The sequence below is a fragment of the Syngnathus leptorhynchus genome, chromosome 9, assembly GCF_054491065.1.
Source record: "Syngnathus leptorhynchus isolate UIUO chromosome 9, UIUO_Slep, whole genome shotgun sequence".
Lineage (NCBI taxonomy): Eukaryota > Metazoa > Chordata > Actinopteri > Syngnathiformes > Syngnathidae > Syngnathus > Syngnathus leptorhynchus.
In genome coordinates this window covers 11,919,435-11,933,283 of record NC_141203.1, presented here as the reverse complement: position 1 = coordinate 11,933,283, position 13,849 = coordinate 11,919,435, and the positions used below count along the sequence as shown (strand labels likewise).

Here is a 13,849-nt window from a genome sequence, read left to right as displayed (position 1 = left end):
TATGATAGCGAGTCTCTTCAGGAATAAAGCTCCAACAGCAATGTTTGGCCACTCCTTTGACTGCAAGCATAACCTCAAACGGCGTTACACCTGACAAGCTGTCGGTTACCGAGGTAACACTCCGCCTCTCTCTCTCCTTCTCTGTCCCAGTTTACAGAATAACAGTGAGTGACAGTCATCTGTCAATCCCTGGTATTCTCTGCCTCCCAGCAGTTGATCTGCTGCCTGTGGCATTTAAAATTTACATTTATTTGGCATTTTACATTTTGCATGGCATTATTTCACCTTTTTCCTGCATCCATTGGCTCTCGTTGACTTATTTGTTCAGGAGAGAATGTATCACTGACAAAGAATGGCAAAGTATAATAGGAAGGTTGCTTGTTGAACTCTTGGTTGCCCCCATTTTTTTTCTAAAGTGTCCTTGAACAAGAAATTTTCCACACTTCAAACTCAAGTACTGATAATTAAATAATAAATATTGTTGATTTTATTGTATTTATTTATCAATTTGCACAGATGCCCATGTCAATTGAGCTCAATATCCTCATAAAATCGTTCATACTATTTTAATCTTCAGATTGGGGGCTGCAACAACAAATCGATAAACATTACTTCATCAAATAAAAGACTAGAAGAAGAAAGTCCAGAAAGACGAGGAGGAGGAAAACAGTATATCCCTGTGAGTATTGACATATTGGATATCTGTATATGTTGACAATGTTTGTTATTTGGAGGCATGTAAGAACCCGCGCTAATTCTGTTAGCCCACTATTTTGCGTTAGCAAGGAGCTAGCAATGTTTTGTTTTAGTTTTACAGCCATTTTCAACATATTGGTTATCTGTATGTATTGACAATGTTTGTTATTCGGAGGCATGTAAGAACCTGCGCTAATTTAATTCTGTTAGCTCAGTACTGTGAGTTAGCAAGAAACTAGCTATGTTTTGTTTTAGTTTTACGGTCATCTTCAAATGAAAAACAGTTACAGCACTCAGGACACAATTCAAAATAATTGACAGATGAATCTGTTGAAATGATCACTATTGAGGCCTTACATCGTTCTTTTTTTAGCTCATTAAAAATACATGCAGAAAGCTGCGTCTCTTTTTAAAATGTGCCAGATAACGGCTTGTGCGCCAGTGTCATTGCCGGAGAGATTTTCTTCTGGCACTTTTTCTTGTTTTGATCCTACTTGGCCAAATCACTGCTGCTGCTGCTTATTATTCACAATGCACTTTCTTTTTTGTCACACATAGGGAGGGCGTAAATAATAAGGTTATTTATTTTTTGGGGGAGGCTTACAGAGATAAAATCAAGTGCTGTGAAAGAAGCCCCGGCAGCTCAGTTAATTCACTTCTTAACCTCATGTTTGTAACCTCTTTTTGGAATCTCACAAACAAACAAAGCAGGAGGAACAATCAAATGATTAAAGAGCGTGTCAGCAAAGTGCATTATTTCTTCCGTCCCCCACCTAAATCAACGCTCACGCTCTTGGAATACGCTCGGTTTTTATCACAGAGGACATCTTTGTCACGGCGGCTAGAACCGCAACTAAAAGAGCAAGCGGGAATCGAACACACGAAGACGTGAGCGGCACTGAAATGGTCGCCGGCTGTTTGGCGGTTGAGAGATGATCTGAAGATCTTTGGTTGGAGGCTTTCATGAAAAACAACATCTGAGCAGAAACATGAGCAGACTCGCTGATAACGGGAGAAACGCAAAGAAAATCTTGCAGTGACTCACAAACATTTTCTGTTCCAGATTGTGAAGATGTCTCGCTTAACACGTCGATGGGAGATGGGAGCGGCTATCAAAAGTCTACACACCCCTGTTTGGATGCCAGGTTTGTGTGGTATTAAAGCATACACTAAGCATAACTTTTAATGTGAGAATAATCGAATCAACCAAACTATATTTTACAAAAGTAGCAGCAATATGTAATAAGTTATCAGACTAATGATTTTTTTTTTTTGACAATACAAATCGTCAAAGGTTTTTTCTTGGAATTAGTTCATTGTGGCCGTCCTCACTTTGTTCAATTATTTCTTCAACTTCTGTAGAGCTGTATACTTTTGACATCGCCCCTCCCAATTTGATTTCCCGCCATCATTTAAGTACCACGATTACACGAGTGCTCGTTCCCAACATAATCTGAAGTGGCAAAAAATAATCTCCCAATCATCAACATGAGTGGGCCATTTCGTAGCTACTTTTACAAGTATTTAAATGGCTTTTCTTTGTGAAACTTATTGTTAATGCGTTCGACTCAAGCTTTTCCCGACCTCAGACAGTCATGATTGGAATTAGTGACGTCATAATAAATGAAAATGTCTTTTGTCTGTTATCGCGTCTGAGCCGATATTACACTGCTGGGATGAAAAGAATAGCGAGTGTTACATCGAGAATCGGCGTTATGGTAATATCCAGGAAATGCCACTTCAACAAAAAACTGCATGAGTCCAAAAATGAACTACAGCTTTGAGGGCAAAGCATTCTTGTCCAATTCCATCCTGTCTTGTTTTACATTCAAGCACCTCTTTCTGACTTTCTACTTCAACTCCTCTGCTGTCAGTCCTGATTAGCGCCCCTTTGTTGCACAGCATTGTAGAAACTCTCAGGCTTCTACATTATTCTCGAAGAATGAAGCCTGTTAAATTTTCAAATGGACACTTGTTGGAGTGTCAATCACAAAGATATTAACCCCCCCTCAGCCAAAAAAACCACAAAAAAAAACCTCGCAAGCTGTTATGTAGTGATCATTCTTAAATTGGAGGAATCAGCATTTTAAGACTCCCGTGTGCTCTGTGCGGTTATAAACTAGGATGAAGAACTCTCTGAGGAGACTCGTAGGAAATATCGGCACCATAAAACAAATATGAAGGAAATATAACGGGCATGCGGCTATAGAGTACAACACGCAACCTTTCACAAAACATTTTTCTGGATTGGAAAACAGTAGTAAGAATAGAAGTCAAAACATAATGTCTGACCAAAAAGCAACAATCAATTACAGTTTGTCATTTTTAAACTGTTAGTAAGATTCAAACGATTCCTCTTCCTGTCATGTTGCGGCCGAATTACAGCTACAATGTATAGTAATTGAATGACGTGATTATGAGAATGAATAGTTGTCAGAAAGAACACAACATTAGCACTGTTAACTCGCTAGCGTTAGCTTGGTAGCTACTTTGGTAGCATGACTTGCTCAGAATGGATTGAGCTATTTTTTTTTAAACACTGCATAGCCATTTTCATTTATTGTCTTTGCCTTTTAATGGTGTTCCTGTTTGAGTTATCAAGGGCTTGATAGTTTTAATTGCGTATTATGAATCATTGGCTCACTCATTGTGGAGCGCCATCCTGTGAGAGAGCAAACGGGACAAAAGGGGGAAGTGACAGGCGGATGAGAGAATTGCACTACAAGGCCACAGAGGAGGAATGAATAATGCATTTGTCACAATGGTGTAACTTTGCAGAATGACAGTGATCAAAGTCGTCTCAGGCAAGACTGCTATTAAGAAGGGGAGCAAGATTAAAATGGCAGAGCGAGTGGAAAAGCCACCACCGCAGGAGGAGACGGCTCCTCCGTACCCTTGACACTTTCTGTCATAACTCGTTTCACATTTACACTATAGCCCCCCCCCCACACACACACACCCACACACCCCACCACCACCATCAACCCTTGCCACCAATCCTGCCTTTATAAAGAGCTTTGATAACTCACTTTGGAAATATGATGTAACTGCTTTCCAGAAAGCTCTTCACCGAGGGATACACCTCTTCCCTTGTGTGTTCGAACACCCCCCACCCCCCTCCCCTAAATCCCCCACTTCCAAAAAAAGACATCCATCATCCATTTGTCTTTGCACAGTAGATGGAAAGGCACACAAACACAGTCGCACGCAAACACACAGTCACAACAGACGCCTGGTCTCTGCCGTATTGTATTTGTAAGATAACTGGGTGTGGGCGTCTGCAAAACAGCTCATTTTGCACCACAGTCCAAATCCATCTATCAGCGCTTTAGGCCGAGAAGGACGCATCGCGGCGTAAGCCACCCGCTCGCTCGCTCGCTCTCTGTCCGTGGGACGGCGGAGCTGAGCCAGGCCGACGCTCGCTTATCTGCCGCCTCCCATTTGATGTGCGCCATTGAGATCAATGAGCAACTGTCAACCTCCCTTTCCTGAGATTTTTCTCGGAAGGCAGAGGCAGTGCAGGATCTGCCGGTTGCCTGAATGATGTCCGATTGAGGACGGTAGATGATGATTAGACTGACTTGACAAAGTAGAAACCATTATTCAGGCCATAATAGTTGTATTTGATTGAGTTTTTTTGTTTGTTATGTATTTATTATATATTTCAGATGGCATTCGGCCAACAGTGTTTGAGAGCAGAGACCACGGCTTGGTCGTTTTTATTTCCTTTTATGAAGCCTCATTTTATGCAAGCAGTTTATTTTACGCTCTTCTCTATGGTAAGCGAAATTTACAATATTGTTATTTTTTCTTTTTGGCAAAAAAAAATAAAAAATTTGCTTGTGATGAAAAGCAAATTATAAAATCATCTTAAAATGCCATTACAAAAACAATAGCTAATGAAAACGACATTTTATTTGGAACATTTTTGAAAATATCCATGAATCCATAGCTTGAATCCAGCTATAAAGACATCAATGTCTATATCATTGCTGATGCCTGTCATGTGTATTTGGATTGATCAGCCCCCCCGCCATCCGTTAAGGGAAAACGACCCAAAAGTAGGCTTGCGTAGCAAACAAACCCAACCAGCAGGGATGCTTCCTTCCGTGATGCCTTTGTTTGCCCATGTGCTGGGCTGTACGCTTTGAGGAAAATGACTTCACGGGCCATGCAAGGGGCATCAAATAATTGCGGCGCTCCAGGCAGAGCCGCTAGGACGGAAATAAAACAAGTGCTCTCCGCTCTAAAAATAAGACCGTTCACACCAGGATGCGGGCTCGTCGGCTGTTTGATGAGAGAGGCCGCCACGCACGCCACATAAACTGTACAGCGCAACCACGCGAGCCTTTCTCTCTCTACCAATGTGACACATGGACCGTGACTTTCTTTCTCTTTTTTTCTTCTTCTTCTCCCATCTCGCTCACAAAACAGTTCACACCTTGCGCAGGCAGTCCTCTTCTGCGATGTGTGTGTACTGTTTGAAATTCCACAACACACACACACACACACGCCGGCTCTGCGCATACTTACATTTCACGCATGCATCGGAATCAAATTAGCTATTAGTGACACTTTTTAATACTTCATAACGAGGATATCCCCCTGAAGCCCTTGTTACCTAGCAACCGCAATTGGAACACGCAGCATCCGGATGTTGCACAGATCCCATACTTAATGTAAATGTCGAGCTATTCTAAGTACAATATGCATTCCATATAGGAAGGGTTTAATTCTTAATTGCATTTTTTCAGTAAGCGCTGAATTGAAAGGCACTTTGACTTCATCTGTCTCCTTCAACGGCGTCCTTGGATTGGTGTCTTTGGCCGCCGTGTCTGTGTCTCTTCTGGCAGCGGGCTGAATATTTCAAGAGTTGTTAATGTGTTCCATTTGTTACCTCGCTTGTAAACAGTCTTGGACTCTTCCCCAGGTAGTCGGGTGTTCGAATGCTGCCAAAAAAGCAGTTGAGCGTGCGCAAATGCTAAGCAAAATGAATTGCTCCTGACACCGGCATAGTTTTTTTTTTTTTTTTTTTGGCATGTTTCTTTGCTCTTTTTGTTATCATCACGTTGCAGCGGTTTGATTTTGCAAGTAAACATGCACAGCTGTTAGCATAGCCTTACAAAAAGAGGATTTGCAATTCTCGCTAAATTTATAGTCGGCTGCTCGATTATCAAATAGTTTTTCTTTTTCTGATCCCATCACGTGATCGGTAAATCGTAATCGGCTGCAAATGTATCATCAAAATTTGGCAAAGCTCCCAACAACACTTCTCGGTAGTGTGTGAAATTTACAAGGCACATTTATTTTCACTTTACAAGGACTTTTAAAGCAACACGTGGATTGTCCAATGTTTTTCCTGATGTCTATATCAAATAAATAAACAAAGAAACAAATAAATATATAAAAGAGCACATCCATTAGTTGAACAGCCCTCAACATGCAATTCATGATGCACTAGCTAGCCCCTCGCATGCATTTTTGATGTTCTAGAAAAATAGAGCAGCAGCAGCCTCGACTTTGCTTTGCCGCAAGAATTCAGCCTTCCGCCAAGCCGCTTATTTTATAAAACGTCGCAAGGCACTGTTTGCATTCTCCTCTCTACGTCTTCTGTCGAGGTCATGTAGGCGCCAAAGACCTGAATTGCTTGTAGTCAAAGATCAATACCGGTCAAGGGAAAGAAATTGAGCTGAGGATTTTAAAGTAACCATTTTTTTTTTTTTTCTCATCTCCAGTCAGATGAAGTTCATTAAAACGTAAATGTGAATAATCTATCGGTGGGTTATCTTATTAAATACTGTTGTAGCGCTTAAGCACATCGATAGGTTCCTCGTTAAGTGGGATGAATTGCAGTCTTTCCAATGCGGGGGAAAACAACAAAGGAACTCTGTCTAGACATTTGATGAAGTCGATTAGAAAGCATGTGAGCAGCCAGGCTGTGTAAGCATAGCAGTTCATTATCGCTCGCTAAAACTTGCTTTTTACCCTTGTGTCACTGTACGTCATTAGCATACTAAAAAGTAAATGGAGGCAAACATTCATAATTGGGATCCAATGGAAAATAGGCGTCTTTGTGCCAGTGAAGTTTTGGCTCCGCAAGGCTACATTCAATTACGGGCTGCTTGTCAGCTGGAATAAATCATTTCTTTCCGTGTAATGTTTAATACAGTCAGAAAGAAAAGTTTGACTGCCAAAAGTATTCTCATGTGGGACAACTAATGACTTGGCTGACTGGGCGTTGTTGCTTTGTCATGAAATGTCACCGTCCATCATCATCGAAAGGAGAAGAAAGTTTTCCGGGGGAAAGCGAGGAGATGAAATGAAATAGAAATTAATGACAATGAAAAGTGTATGTGTGTTTTGTAACCTCAGCCTGCATACTTGAGGGAATGACGCGTCAAATGTTCTGCCTGCTCGTATTTACGCTGACAGTTAAGTGTGAGGGCAAGCGTCCCCTCAAGGACAAACATTCCGGAGCACTATCTGGAAAGATGCTGCTGTCCAAGCTGACTATCACACCTTTTCACTTTGTTGTCTCCTTGTGGGAACACGTGTAATGCAGGTGCCACTCTGCCGGGAGGGAAATCTGAAAGCTCAGCGATGATGAATAAATCCGTTTTTTTTTTTTTTTAGGCCGCTCTTTCCAAAAACATCTACTACTCATCTGGAATGAAAGACGAAAATGTTTTTTAGAGGGGAAGTAAAAATAAACAAGTCAAATAATGTGGTTGCAAAAGGTTACGCAACCCTTCAACGTGAAATAATGTGGTTGCAAAAGTGTGCACACCCCTTCAAGGTACAAAGTGGTTGAAATGTGGCTGAATAAAGTTCAGCAGTTCTATTAGGCTTTAATAAACAACTTTCGTTTATAATAAACAAAGACTATTATCATGAATGAAAATTAACAGAATAACTCAAAGCGATAATTTCAGATACAAGCATTTGAGTTGTGAGCCGGGTGGTGGAAGAAATTAAACTCGTATCGCAAGGCGCTACTGGACCGAGATCCGCATCACTTCCAGTCAAACTTTGTTTTCGAGATGTTTTTTTTCTCTACTCAGGTTTTCATCGCAGTTGCAGGCGATGCTGTGTCATCATCGTGTGAATTAATCACCCTGGCTCAGCTCAAAATATGCTTACCATCTGTTTCATTTTATTCCAGTGCCCAGCTCATGGCTCATGTTTAATGCATCTGTGCTAATGGCATCATCTATGTGCGGCACAATGGCTGTCTGTGCATGTGCGGAGAAAAGGAGGGAGCCAAAACCTTGCTTGTCTGAATGCCTTCAAAAACATCATCAAATCATTTGCTCCGCTGCTCCCAAAATTGGAAATTACCGTGAATAATAGCTATAAAAAGTCTGACATCATTTGACAAACATTACAACCGCACCTCATTGTCATCAAGGCGGCACAGTTAGCCGCTAATTTGATCAAATTAAAAGAGTATTTATGATCGTTTAAAATCGTGTGCATGGCGGGGTCAAGAGCGATTCCCTCTCATGTGATTATCCCCTCGAGTGATGTACGAGGGACATATGGAAGAGGAATACGTAATCGGCCTTTGTGGCACATTTGCTCGCATATAGGCTACTGCTACTGTACCTTCGCCCATACAATATGAATGACATATAAAACATGCACATGCTCATACAATGTGATGGATGCACATTCGATGTACGGGCATCAAAATTTCATGAGACCAAATCAAACGCTGAGAAGAATTTCAAGAACATCAAGCTTCACCGTGTCTGCTCGTTTCTGAACTGATAACAGAGGGGGGCGACGATTCATCGATTATAACATTGATAATTGTTTTCATCATCTTGTAGGGTCCTTGTTTAATTTAAAATAGTTGAGAGAGAGAGCGAAAGAGCTAGAGTGCTAGGGAGAGAGCGCTAGAGCGACGTAGCTTTGCTGAAAGTCTGTTTGGCTTAATGCTAGCAAATATGGCTAAACACAATAGATCAAATAGCATTTATGTGACAGTGTTTTAATACTTTCCAACAACATATTTTTGAGCCAGTTGTGAAACTCTTCATGTGTCTTTGTATATGTCTGCGTTATGTCGCCCCCAGGTGGCAAATGCAAGCATAGCAGAAAAAATGCTCACTCGATAATGAGACGAAATGCTCCAGCAAACGTATGAATCTGCATCTTCGTTATTAAAACTGCCATCGTCATCAAGTCTTTCAAATTATCGTCGACTATATTCACACCTAAATAGATGTGTTTGTAATTGTGAAGAAATGCCGACGAAAGACGAGCTGGACTGTGTCGGGGCCTACCTCAAATGGCTCCAGCTTTGAGGAAGATGAGAGACCGCCATATCGTCTTAATCTGTTGCTCCCAGAAAAGGCCTTCAGGACCACTTTAATCACATTGCTGTGTGTTCTTGCTGCTGACTCGCAGTTTCTCCTCACATTTTCTCCTCTCCTATGAAGATGGCCTTGAAAGTTCGCACCTGAACAAACCGAGGTGGTCCTTTTACACAAACAGTGTTCAGCCCTAGCTAATTATTTTAAGTGACTGATGACAGCTTTTTGGTGTTTAAAATAATTTTATTTACTTTATACAATTATTCCTTGTAGTTCACACATTGTTTTTGATATGAACTTTATTTGTCACCTACAGGTGGCGTTGTACTACTTCACTTATGCGAATTGCAAGCAGTAGTAGTAGAAGAAGAAAATCTAGTAAATCGCGTAACTTTTCAGAGAAGGTACACTGACAAATAATAACGAATATTTCTCATATTTTTGTTTAGTGACTTAATTTATGAACTTCAAGTGTGTTTACTTTTACTCGGGTGTGATTTGGGAGCGTTTTTGATCAAGTGCAGAGTTTTATAAGGCGTTTGTTTGTTGACTTAGCTTAGTGGCTAAGTGGCCGCTAACGAGACAAGATGTCCCCCCCCCCTCTCTCCACAGAAAAAGCCCTAACGAATGCCAAGAGGTTGGTTGATGTGACAGAGGATTAATGCTGCTTCATCCTCTGGATTACTACTTGACTGCTGCTTTGGGACATTTTGTACACGGTAAGAATCCCAATAAAGAGTAGAAAAAAAACTCAATCAACCTATCAAAATAACTGAAAACATTTATGTTATTTTACAAAATACGAAAACGAGGGAAAGCAACAGCGCTACCTAGCATTAGCATGTGTCATTCCTAGTCATGTGATCTCAAATTAGTATTTCCTTCGATAAAATGTTGCTAAAATTCCAAATTGTTTGACCTTTAGGCTGTTTGACTTTGACGGTTCCGCAGGACTGAACATCCACTAATTACATCGCAAGCTAACATTATTCTCAGCACTAATCAGTCCCTCAGCAAAACTACACAAATGCACTGTCAGAATTTTTTTGTACTAAGTAGTGAATGTTTTGGTGGTGTGGGCGGCTTTGCAAAATATTAATTAAACATTTTTTAGCACAGAATCTTATCTCAATGCGGTATTATCAGTGTCACCTCAGTGACACTAAAAAGGGATTAAGTATGCAAGATGACTGCGACCAAAAGGGAACGGCACACTCTGTTAACATATATTAGCATCCAAGACATTTACAAATGTACAAAGTCACGGCATTTCACCTCGACTACGATCTTTATACGCTAAATGCGTTTTGGTACTTTATCACAATGCCTTATGCTTCTGGCAGTGGTGTTACTTTTGACAGGATGGTTGATTAATTCAGCTTCTGAGCGCTGTGTGGTAAGGCTCATGTCTGCCAGATGGGAGTCAACACAGCATCTTTTTTTTTTTTTCTTCCTTCTTTTAACCTGATGGAAAGACTCCAGAGAGAAACAGCTGAATGGAGCGAGGCAGAAAGAGTGGCTGAGTAAGGGGGAAGAACAAGAAAACAACAAAAATGTTGAAGATGTTGGATGCTGAAAGTCAAGTGCCAATCAGCAATACGATACAATACAAAACAACTTTATTTATACAGCTGCATCTGTAACAAAGCTTTAAAGTAAAGCAGTGCCAATTAGCAGCTGATATGTAGCTTAGCGGCTAGCCTTTCCCGACAACGTCCTCAACAAGCAATATCGCAATTTCACAAGGCAGCGGGAGTCACAGGCCGCCCCCGGAGAATATATACTGTCTGTCAAGCGAGTGATGAGGAGCCTTTAAAGGGTCATAAACCTCACAGCCAGACTCGGGGAACAACAATATACGTGATTCATCACCAGCAAATTCTGGCTACTCCACCTGCTTAGCTCTCAGGCCCCCGATGCACTCCTGTCTTTCAACGCGATGTGCCGCATAATTGCACTCGAACGCGCAGTAATTCTCCGGCTCGGCCGAGCGAGGGCGGAGGGCATTGCTTTTGTGTCACATCCGCACGCGCGAGTCGCACTCGGGGGGGTTTTGTCGTGACACCGAGGTCACGTTATGAAATGTTCATTTATTAAAACCGCAGTTGGTGGGAAAAAAAAGCCTTCCTTGGACTTGTGTTGCAATTCATTGTTTTGTCACATGAATTGCCTCCTGTCTGCACGGAGAGAACAGCGCAGCATAAATCTTTTAACAAAGCTTACATGGAAATTGCGAGGCAGATTATTAAATGTGCCCATGAGATGGGGAAGTATACTGTACAGTACATTGAAGAGGCGTTGCTAGGAAACGCTGCTGCCGGATGAGTCAATGAGACTCCAAGAGGGGCTACAATGGAGCAGACCGCCAAGCGGCATCAGCAGCAGCAGCAGCAGCCGCACATTCATCCCAGGCTGTGTGGTCATTGCAGTTGTGCTAATTAACATCTTGTCAGTGAAAGGCCGGGTCGGCTTCTTTCACTTGCCCGCCCACCCATTGAAATCATTGCATCTGCACTGAAATGAAGAATCTGGACCATAAGACCACAGCGGTGGTATATTAGTCAACTCCACTCAACTGTTCTACTGAGGGCTGTTCTTTAGCCAAGGGCTCGAAGGCGATTCAAAATCAATATGTATCCTGATAGACACGTGATCGAAGGCAATAGAAAATGCATTTCACGGTCGTATCCAAACACGAACGTTACGCAGAAGTGCGCACGTGCCGTACTGACGTGGCAGAAGAGAGTGGCATAAAAGAACTTCCCAGTAGAATGCTACTTGTTAGCCTGTCTGCTGTGTTTTGCGTTGTGTGTTAGCATTAAGCTAGGAGACTTTCCTAAGACAAAAGTTCAACCGGGGCCAATTCTGCCGCTTGCTCGCTTGCAAGTCCGTTCACTCGTATCTCAAAGTGGAGCCAGAGTAGGAAAGTTGACGAGAAGGCGAAAAGACATTGTGAGACAACGGCAGACTCGCGGGAAAGGTCAGCCAGTTGTCACATTTCGTAAAAGACCGAGCTCGACCCTTCCCTTGTCGATTGGTCAGTTTTGAAATCGTACATCTCCCATATAAGTGTCGTCCAAAAAAGAAAATGTCACGCCAGAGAGTTGCACGTTCACTCGCTAATAATTCTCCCGCACACACTCGCAGGCACACATAGTCGACGACATAATGAGGCGCTAATAACGAGACGCGGCGCTCTCGTCAGACGAGCCCTGTCAGGTGTAGACGATTTCCCATTCTGACGCCGAGTGCGGGCCGCCATTCACAGCGGGGAAGTGTTTCTCGGCTTCCTGCATAATCCCCCTCGCTGCTCCCACTGTAAACCTGCTGTCGATTCCAAATCCACCATAAATAATTCACGTGACATCGGGGAGAATCACGATGTGGAAGTAGCTTGTGAATTGCTCCAGACATCCCCATGTTGACGTCAGTACAAATCCATGGTGTACTTTGTGTATCTTCTCATTTTCTGTGATAAAGCCACAAAAAAAATGTGAAATAAAACACAATTGTTTGAGTGAAGCTGGAATTAATCAATGGGATTTAAATATAGTAGCAAATGTATTTGTGTGGGTTTGCTGTGGCACGTAAATAACGACACTGCATCAGATTGCCAATCTTAGAAACACCTCTTGGTATGAGTGCAGTGTTCTAGGCGGTTTTTATTGGAATAGGAACAGAATATCAATTTTGTGATTGATCACATCATTATCGCTCGAGGTATAGTATCGATACAATGTCGAAATGTGTGAGTGCCCTCTTCGTGACGAGTCCGATATTTCTTTATGTGAATGGAATTGAGGAGTCAATTTGTTTTAACAGAGCCATTATTATTATTATTGTTATTATTATTGTTAAAGTTTTTGGTCCCACTCTGCTCATCGATTTCCATACATATTACTTAAACTATTGCAACTTAACCGCGTCCATCATGGTCTCAATTCATCTCTAATTTATTTTCATCTTTTGACTGTAGTTTGCATATGATTATGACAACACTGCTCTCTGTTGGTGAAATGCTCTTATCACAAGCATTGCCGCCATCTTGGTTGGATTAAAAATAAAATAAAAATAAAAAATAAAACGTGGGATTTAGTCGTAATTTTGATGTGTCGATTTAGAGAACGCTTGCGACCTTACTAGTGATTTTTTTATTTTTTTTTACCAGACTTTGTGCTCAGGTTGAAGTGGCCATTCCATCAAGATTTGGCATTTTGGCAGACTGCAATTTGGGGAAAATCTTGCCACGTTCCTGCTTCGAAAGGCGATGTCAGGTAAAAAAAAACAAAAAAAAAACACCTATTTTAAGCCATCTCAGTGGGCAGACATTTTTTTTACTGCACTTGCTGTCTACTGAAAATGTCTCCTTATTGGGTTTAACCATCACGTAATGTGCTGCTCGGTTGACCGTCAATTTTTATTATTTTTTTAGTTTCCCACATTGAAGTTTTTCACTTTATTGAGTATTTGCTGCGATTAGATTATGATTTTTCTAATGGCCTGAATGTAATTGCTCATCAGTTTGCACAGATGATCCTGGAGGCTGTGAGTCAAGCTACTGTCCAAGTTGACAAGCTGCAGCTGTCCCTCACATCAAATCCATTGTAGCAACATGACAGCTTTATCATCATGTCAGAGCCCTGCAGGCAGGTCCCACCTCGCCCACTGTCAGGGCCCCATCACCCTCCACTCGAAGACGGTCAGTTGCATGCATTGTATATACAAACAAAGGAACAGTCACATGCACACCAAAGCACAAAATTACAATTGTGAGGCTGTGATTCGTAAAAAAATCAACTGAATGAATGTATCTTTATTAACATGCACGTGTACAT

The 13,849-nt window shown here is 41.6% G+C and overlaps 1 long non-coding RNA gene across 2 annotated transcripts in view; it reads left to right on the top strand.

Annotated features, from left to right (window-relative positions):
- Positions 1-9,362: 9,362 nt before the first annotated feature.
- Positions 9,363-13,849, top strand: part of LOC147051238 (uncharacterized) — a 49,575-nt gene continuing 45,088 nt past the window's right edge. For both annotated transcript variants that reach the window (XR_015067301.1, XR_015067302.1), the window contains exons 1-4: positions 9,363-9,418; positions 9,627-9,733; positions 13,183-13,288; positions 13,536-13,713. This is a non-coding gene — a long non-coding RNA (uncharacterized LOC147051238). The remainder of the gene's footprint in view (positions 9,419-9,626; positions 9,734-13,182; positions 13,289-13,535; positions 13,714-13,849) is intronic.